Here is a 9,233-nt window from a genome sequence, read left to right as displayed (position 1 = left end):
GTTGATGAGTTGATGGTGTCCTAGGAGAGGACAAGTTGTTGATGCCCATATTTGTACAATAGCTCCTCTACTGTAGAACAAAAGGAAGATTGGTGGAGTCTGTGGGTAGCCATGTGTAAGGGTCTCCTACATGTGGGAATTCCCTAACTAGGTGTAGATGCCACAACATGGACTTGGTATCTCGTGAATTGTTGGAGGGCAGTGTGAGAGAAGACCAAGTGTGGAAAATATTTGGCACTTGTGGTCCATTGGAGGACAGCGTGATGGTGTCCAATTTGGATCCCTGTGAGAAACACCTTGATGGACAAAGTTAGTTGTGAGAGAGGCAGTTATTGAGCTCAAGGGTTGACGAACCAGAGGAGCAGTTGTGGAGCTCGAGACTTTTCTATGGAGAAGTACATCTACTACAGAAGATGGGAAATCCTCCTAGCCCATGTTCATTGTAGGAGATGGACATCTTGCAATGATAGGTGGCAGTCTTACGTGCCCTATGTTGGTCTTCATCGGTGTAGCACAGGAAGAACATATTGGGAGGAATTCCCTGAGTAGCTGAGGAGAAGCAATGGACAGATTGAGAGTTGTTCATAAATGAAGGTGTGAACAAATCAACAGGAGTCTCAATGTGTTGTGGACTTGATGGACAAAGGCACAACTAGAGAGCAGATTGGATAACCGAGATTCAGTGGTGATGTTATCTCAAAATCAGGCCCTGGAAGGCTGTAGACCAGGAAGACTTCAAGTAACTATTTCAAACCGACTTTAGGCTGAGGCTTAGCCTCCTCAACCTGAGAGGGCTCTCTCTTGATGGGTTAATGATTTTGATTAAAGATAAGATGGCTAACTCTTGTAGAACAAATGTGAAAAGTATGAATGGTGGAAACACATTAAACAAAACTATCCATTGGGCTTATGGAGTCAACAACACCTCAATATAACAATGAACTCAACCTTACATGGAAGTCAGGGCATTCAGCATTTAAACATTCAGAACATAAACTCATATGGGACCACACAGTTTATAAATGTATACAGGAAGTCAGAGCACATTCAGTGAATTCTGAGTGATTATACATCCATACCACTGTAAGAATTAAGAAAGGGACAACATCACATATTCTGAACATAAAAAATCCTTCATGAATCCTGAGAAGTAAAGTCAAGCATGTATTACTGAAAATGAGTCTCACATCAAAGCACATTCAGTGAATTCTGAGTGATTATACATCCATACCAATAGGCCCAATACAAGCTTTTCCATAAAATTTCCCAACCCTGATTACATTGTTGTTTCAGCTATATATAGAGCTCTTATTCTAACTGATCGAGATTCCTCCTCCAGCATGAGGGGAATTTGAAAACTACTTCTATTACTGACAACTCTTAAACTCTAACTACTTAATAAATACAACAGAGTGTTGACTGGAGTTTTTAGAGATCTAAATCAACTATGACTCTAACTCTATAACAGCCTTGGTCTACAATCATTTTCGTTCTCTGACATCTGGTTCCCTTTGGCAGTGGCTGTGATGGACCTTTAATGCTTCATGTTGCTCTTCAATATCACACGTTTTCCATTGTCCTGAAACATAGGAAATTATCCCTGTTTTACTGGTCTTTGGTTTACCTCAAAATGTTCGAATCCAAAGAAGCATGTCTTTTATCCTTTAATTACCTAAAACAGAGCAGACTGCCACGTCCTTGATGTGCTGTTCACCGTTTTCATGAACCTGTGTGATGACAAAATGTTTTAAAAAGATTTGCCGCTTTGTCAATCATAATTGATCAACTGAGTTGTAACATGCAGCTACAGCAGTTTCGTAGCGCGCTACGAAACTGCTGTGTAATTTTAAAAACACAGTCTTCCTTTCATAGCTAAATGATCGCCACTGTTCATGGCTTAAGCACCTTTTCATCAAAATCTTCTCCAACTTCTTCTGAGTAAGCATACCGTGTAGAACTTTGAGATGGTGCTCACAGCACACAGAGGATGCAGAGCAGAGCAAAGGACAGCATGTGCCAAAATCTAGTTATGATCCGTGCACTCTGCCAATGCTCGCTAAAAGGATCCGTTGCCTTGAAATACAGCTCATGTCCAATCCAAGCCACAGAAACAATGACAGCCACTGCCAATGCATTTATAAATTTCCTGTAAATTTCCAACTTGGCTAGCCGCCTCCTTGCCTGGAGCTTCTCCAGTGTTTTAGACAGAGAAGTGAAAATCCAGAGTATCAAAAATGCATCCAAAATAGCAATTGGAAGGACAAGGAACATCCTTGTCTTCCCCGACAAATCATCAATTGTTCCAACATTCTCCACCACATCAAGCAATTCAGAAGCCAGGAAATATGTCGCACCAAGAAGAAGCACCTTTGAAGTAAGACCACCAAGAGTAGGCCTAACCACACCATAACCCATTGAAACAACCAAAAGGAGAAGACGGGCCACAGTTTTCTTCACTGCCCCAAATGTAACGGCCCAGAATGTAATTCCCATGGGCGTGACTCCAGTTGCATTAAAATTTGCATACTCGAAGTACCACAGTGTCATTTCAAACATACCAAGGGCAATAACAAGGGTAATACAATTCTGAAGCTGTAGTACATCCTTCCAAAACCTGATATACTGGGAAAACCAAATGAGTCCAAGTAATAGGTATACTAGCGACATAAAGCCATAAAAGGTCATTAGGGGTGCCATCCTGCCTGGTAAATAACCTGTGGGATTTTTCCAAATAGTCTTTCCATCCAGCAACAGCTCCTTTAGGGCTGGTTCACAAAATATAAAATACAAGTTATACATTCCAGTCTTAGGAATTGTTACTGATTGTGCTGACAAAGTGTGGGAAATTTCATCTCCACTAAATTCAATATCTAATACGTAAGGCCATTTGGGATCTCCTGCACATTGGTGCCGGATGACTTCACCTTGTTTGCACCCCTCTATCTTGGCAAGGTCGGGAGTACAACAGATAGCCTTTTGGCCACCAAATAGTGAACCACCAATATCATCTCGATCAGATGCCTCAAAGATGATAGCCTGGACCAGTCCAGTACTGTGTTCCATGCCTGAATGCTGAGCAGCAGCTTCCGTTGTCCTCCGCAAAGTAATATTTTCAAACTTGATGTAAGATTTTCCATTGTTGGGGCCAGATCCAGACTTCTGATCAGAGTCAATCGAGGCTCTCATGCCCTCGTTGCCTCCATAGAGCAGGTAAGCGTTTCCACTCTCCTTGAAGGAAGCGTCCTTGTATCCGTGCACTGACCCTTCAACTCCCACATTCACTGCAATTACCAGCAAAAGCACCACGAACAGCCAAGCTGAAGCCATCTTCACTGCAAAGGAACGAGTACCTTCACACATCCAAAACCTTCAACCTACCACTGAATTACCTCGACTCTTGTTCTCCGTGTGTCCTGGTGCCATTAAGTTATCCTTTTTGTTTACAAGGAATAGTTTCAGACTGCCCCAAATTCAAGGAATAGAAGCAAAACCTAGAAGAACATTTCCCCGATTGCTCTGAGACTATTTTGAAAAGCCTGATTGAACGACCAAAACCGCAGAGTAAAATACAACTGCAAACATGTACTAGTACCAAGACACCTAACGACCTAAAACACAGCGGATTCTGATAAGTATGACAGCTGGGTGAGATTTGCTATGGATCAGCACAAAATCACCTAGACCGGGTTTCTACGCTACGAAATCACATGAAACATGTTGCGCTACGAAAACACCTAAAACTGACTTATGCGCTACGAAATTACTTAAGGAGCTTTGTAGCACATAATAACCTTTGAACAAAGCTGACACATGGAAATTGTGTGAATTATGAGACCAATGGTGAATGAGGATGCACAGTGGACTCCTTAGACTCAGACTCTAAGGCAAACAAAAACTCAAAGCTAGACTAGCACTGAATTTTTTACCATCAAACTAATGTGAGCGGTTTTGAAATTAGAATTCTTGAGTGATAACAGGTGAGATGGACTTGGAGCATTGATAGAGGCAGGAGCTGCAAATTGGGAGTCGTAGGACCGGGTAGGTATAGGGTACAACCAAGAGGAGCTGAGAGAGCATGCGATATATAGATGGTCAGAGTATCTTGTTGAGGGTAGATTGGTTGTCGATGGATAGACACCAAACCCCAGTTTTGTATATTGTGCTAGTGGATGTATAAGGGCCATCATCCCTGGTACGAGAGCCCTAGACTGTTGTATTATATGTTTTTTAATATAACGAATTTGGGTTAAAAATTGTAAAAAAATTTCTATATTTTGTGCATGTGTGATTTATTGTTGTTTATATTCCACTGTGCAAAGTAGTATCATTGAGATTCTTGGTTTGGTAGCGTTAGTGATTTTAAGACTCTAACCTAGACCCAAGGTCATGAAAATTCAACATGATCTAGATTGGATCATCATATTATTTTTCATCCATCTCGATTCTTTCAGAGTGGAAAAAGGGGACGAATAAACTCACATGACCCTTTTACTGGCGAGACCCAATTTGGAAAATTGAGCTTTGAAACCTTCCGAGAGAATTTTGAGGCATCAAATGAATTTTTTTGGAGTAAAAATTTTCCACTTTGGTGCCACACCTTTTTATCCTATTCTACAAACAAATAACTTTCTAGTGGCTCAAGAATCACATCAACTGGATTCTGTATGTGAAAGTTATGCCACTCAAAAGTTGACCTTCTAGTTTTCACCACCATAATTTGAGAGGATGCCACGTCAGCCCCCATAATTCATGGAAAATGGGCTAGCCACATGATTATGATGAATATGAATATAGAATATTGTATATTGTAATTATGGTTAATATTTTTTGTAGTCAAACCTAACCACTAGTAGGCTATCACATTGTGTTATAACCAATCCACTAGGAGGAAAATGGGTTCCATTATTTTCAGTACATTTGTTCCATAGCTAAGACAAAAAACCGAGAGGAATAAGATATAGAGCACACATAGATGATTTGTGCACTATAGTGGCCCACAAGCCACAAGCCATATTTCTTTGTACTCAAACATTTTCTATACAGTGAAAGAGAGCAGAGTGACCTCACCTTATATCTGGGTTTTTTCTACCGAAAGGGTTACCAGGTCATATCTTATGTCAAATGTGTGTGGGAGATTTTATTTCACTGTTATCTATTTTCTACATAATTTTAATTCAAATGCATACATTATTAACAACAATCTACAAATCCATAAATCTACAAAGAAAAAAAAACTATAATAGTGTAGAATTTCATATTTTAAATATAATTTATCATATTTGTTATGACGAACTGCCCAGTGAAACATCCATGGCAGTTTATGGAGCATGAAGGCCAGGATCATGCTAAGGATATTCTCCATGAGCTTTAAATATACTAATATCATCATGTTGATCTGTATTATTAAACACCTTGGTGGTTGAAGGCCTCTAATATCAATCTTTCTTGCCTTCTAATCTTTGTAGCCCATTGTCTCAGTGTAATATTCCCTTTTAAAATTTTATTCAATTTACCATAAATTATTCTATGAATTTTCTTCAGAGTACTACATAATAATTATTGTCGGGAATTAAGCATATTCAAACCAACAATTACAAAGTGTGTATACAAATTCCACTGCAAACCCGACCTATCTATTTATTAATTATTGAGATGGAAATTACATCCAATTCATTTTGAAAAGGAACTTGATAATAGACAAGCATGGAATAATTTGGTCTGTTTCAAAACCCCTCTACTTGGACTCCCATGTATACAATGCGTGTTGCTTTAGCCTTCTGAAAATATCTCCAAAATCTCATCCTTCCTTGCTAAGCGCCAATGAGAAATCTGGTTGATCCCTCCAATGACTAGCTAGGGTTGATCTTGCAACACCAAAAGTAGTTTTGATCCCTAGGGAGGATAGTTTCCCCCATAAATAAGATCCAAAATAGGGTTACAAACCCCCATACAAATTTCAATGAGCTCATAAATCAATAAACCAAATCATCCAATCATATCCATGAATGATCTCTTGCTTCTCTTTTTCTTATGATGGTTTATTGGAATACCTTGGTTAATACCATAGGTAATTTGAATAACATGGGTCACCTTTTCCTTTATTAAATAAATTGACCTTTTAATATTTTTTTCTTTAGTCAAATTAATTAATTAATTCCTCCATTGAGATTCCCAAATTTATTTCAATGTTTAGTCTATGGGAATAGTTAGGCCATATAGATGGTCTCTATTGTCTATGTCCAGAAAAAGGAACATTACAATCCTCCCTTCCCGAAATTATTTTTCCCTAAGAAAATGAAAGATCAATACAAGGATCCCAATCAAGTATGTGGAACACTTCATCACATATCTTTTATATCATCTCGATGTTGTTAAAATCCACAAAATTACCATCCTTTGTTGTATCAAAAAGATGTAGGTCATGTACTTCCATAAAATTATCTAGTAAAATTGAAGACATATCTCCTCATGATTGCCTCCTCTAGTGTACTCCATGCATACTTCAAGAAGAATTATACATGGATGGTTTTCATTTGACGTAGCCTAGTACTCCCATGGAATCATAAGAAAATTCATAAGTTTAGTCAACCAACCAATCATTATGTGATGATAATTACTACCATGCACTGCTAGTAGACCTGCTAACAAAATCATGGTTGTACTTCCCTAAATTGTTTTCCACTCAAATCTGACATGAGTGTAGTATGGGAATATTCTATGAGGGATTTGAACTCTCATGCTATTTCATTCATATCCCAAACTAGTTTTTGCTTGCAGTAGCTCCGATCTCTGATTCTCACCATCAAATCCTGTTGTTGGAGTCCCCCCCAACATATATGCTACTAGTTCCCTAGGAAGGGTCTCTCCCATTTCGCCTACATCTTCCTCCTAATTGTGCTCCCCTACTTGGTCCAACCCTATTATGTGATGAGATGATCCACCTAGATCCAACTTCCAAATAGGGTAGTCAAAATTTAGCATATGATGATATGATATGCCTAGATCCCATTTCCAAATAGGGAGTTTATCATTCCTAACATGTTAGGGTTTATATTGTGCCATAACCCTAGATAGACATGTCACCCTCTTAATAAGATACCAATTGATAACCTCTCTCTAATCCATTTAAAATAGGATTCTATAATAGTGTATTTCAAACATAACCATAACACCTCTAGAGTCAATGACCTCCAAGAGAAGGTATCTCCCACTAAGCATCAACAAGACCTGAAAAATACCACCATGCTAATATTTCGTTACTCTGATTATAGATCAGATACCAATATGAAAAATTCATATCTCCTGATATTTCATCCTAATATACTTGCCATCATGTAAGAGAAACTTTAAAATTTGATACCATCCATCCATCCCACTCCTATGATTCCTCAAATCATCTATGTGTGGCTTAAAATTTTGCTCATGTGAACTCATGGTGCTGCAAACCTGGTCTATGTATCTCTAAAGAGGGCTACTCCACAACTCAAGAGTGGATTTATGTGGCTTCCTCCATAGCACTCCCAACTATCTCTTGATATCGGTGAGGTTAGCATTTGTCTTTGCATTCCTCTAGCTCCCAATTCCTTAAGTACATTGTATTTCTGTAATATTCTTTCCTTTAGTGACCTTGTTCTCTCCTTTATTGTAAAAGGCCCCTTTTAAACTCTTCCAGAGTATGTTCTTGGTGACTACCATTTGAAGGTCCTTGGGAAGAAATACTCTAGTCCATGCTACTATTTTCATCCTCCTATGTAGAATCCACACAAATATTCTCAACCTTATCTTCTTCTTTCACCATATCCTCCCCAAACAAGTGAGGTATTAGCTTCCCTTGACACTGTTTGACCACACTATATACCAATTTGTAAGAATCTATTGAAGTAACATATTGTTGTTTCAGAAAAACCAATAACAAAGATGCGATAGGCTAGAAAATAAGATCAAGCAATGGCTCACATGTGATCATGGATAGTTGTGTCATGATCCTTACTGATGGAATTGAGGAAATGGTGAAACATTTGGAGGAAAATATCATTACAATATAAATCAAGCATGATAATACATGATCTCACCTTTGACATTAAGTTTAGGGTCTTAGCCTTTTTTCTGACTTATTATTCACCTAACCTGCCAAAACTTTCAACGATCAATTGCAAAACCTCTTGCATGGTATCCTCCTTACATGGAATGTTTGGAGATGTAAGCCTTATAAGATCACTTAAACAATGTGCAATAATAAGCCTTACCTCCTTATCCTCATGTATCAGTAACTTGTGCTCATCTAAGTGAGCCACTATTGGGACCATAGCTACCTGCATTAGCTCAGAAGGTGTTTGATCCACCATATACAAGAATTCTTTGTAATGGCCTCCTCCCAAGTTTACCCACTTATACAAGCTTTCCCAGGTAAACATGAGTTGAGTGTCACTATGATATGAACCGGCCTCCAATTTCTAGTTATGGAAGTGGGGTCCACAAATTGAAAGCTTATTGACATCCCTCAGAGACTATAGATCACTCAAGAGCTTACCAACCACTCCAGGTGATTAATCCCTAAGTTGGATGATGTAGGAGCATTCAGCTCAGAAGAATCATTATATTTTAGTAGACATAGGGGGCTCTTATGTTTTAAGGAAGTTGGTTTCCTAAGTGTTAAAATTAATTTAATTGCTTAGGCTTTTGAGTGATTTAGGAATTAAGTAAGTATTGCGAGGCATATTGTAAATGTTCTCGCATGAAGGGGAACATGAGAGAATCATGATAGTTAAGAGTTCATAGGGATTGATAGCTTTGGAAATTAATTGTAGATCTTGAATTAGGAATTAGTTCATGACTTATAGGATTGAGAGGATTCATAGGTTTTAGTTGAAATTATTAAGGCTATGAACTAGAATTGGTTCACAGAGCCTTTTGTATAAATGTAAGCCTAAAAGGCATAGAAAGAGTTCGCTAGTTAGGGGTTAGCTAGTTACTTAGTTAGAGGGTTTGACTATAAGCCTACAGACAGATTGTGAAACAGAGGCCATTGATATTGGAAATTAGGCCTGAGAGAAGAAACTATGTAAATATTTATTTATCAATACAGAGAATTCGAATTTTGATTTGTGTGGTGTGTATGGAGTTATGAATTTTATGTAATTAGTGTAATTCTGCATAGTATATGTATGCAGGTGAGGTTCGAGAAAAACACATAGAAGGAGGGGAGTACGAAGGATCATGCTGGATCGCTTGAA

At 38.4% G+C, this 9,233-nt stretch overlaps 1 pseudogene; it reads right to left on the bottom strand.

Moving 5' to 3' along the window:
• Nucleotides 1-1,890: 1,890 nt before the first annotated feature.
• LOC149264900 (uncharacterized) lies at nt 1,891-3,360 on the bottom strand (annotated as a pseudogene).
• Nucleotides 3,361-9,233: the final 5,873 nt, after the last annotated feature.

The sequence above is a fragment of the Pinus tabuliformis genome, chromosome 6 (assembly GCF_031772625.1).
Source record: "Pinus tabuliformis cultivar Carrire ecotype Pingquan chromosome 6, CPIR1, whole genome shotgun sequence".
NCBI classification, from domain to species: domain Eukaryota; kingdom Viridiplantae; phylum Streptophyta; class Pinopsida; order Pinales; family Pinaceae; genus Pinus; species Pinus tabuliformis.
This window is presented reverse-complemented; position numbering and strand designations above follow the sequence as displayed.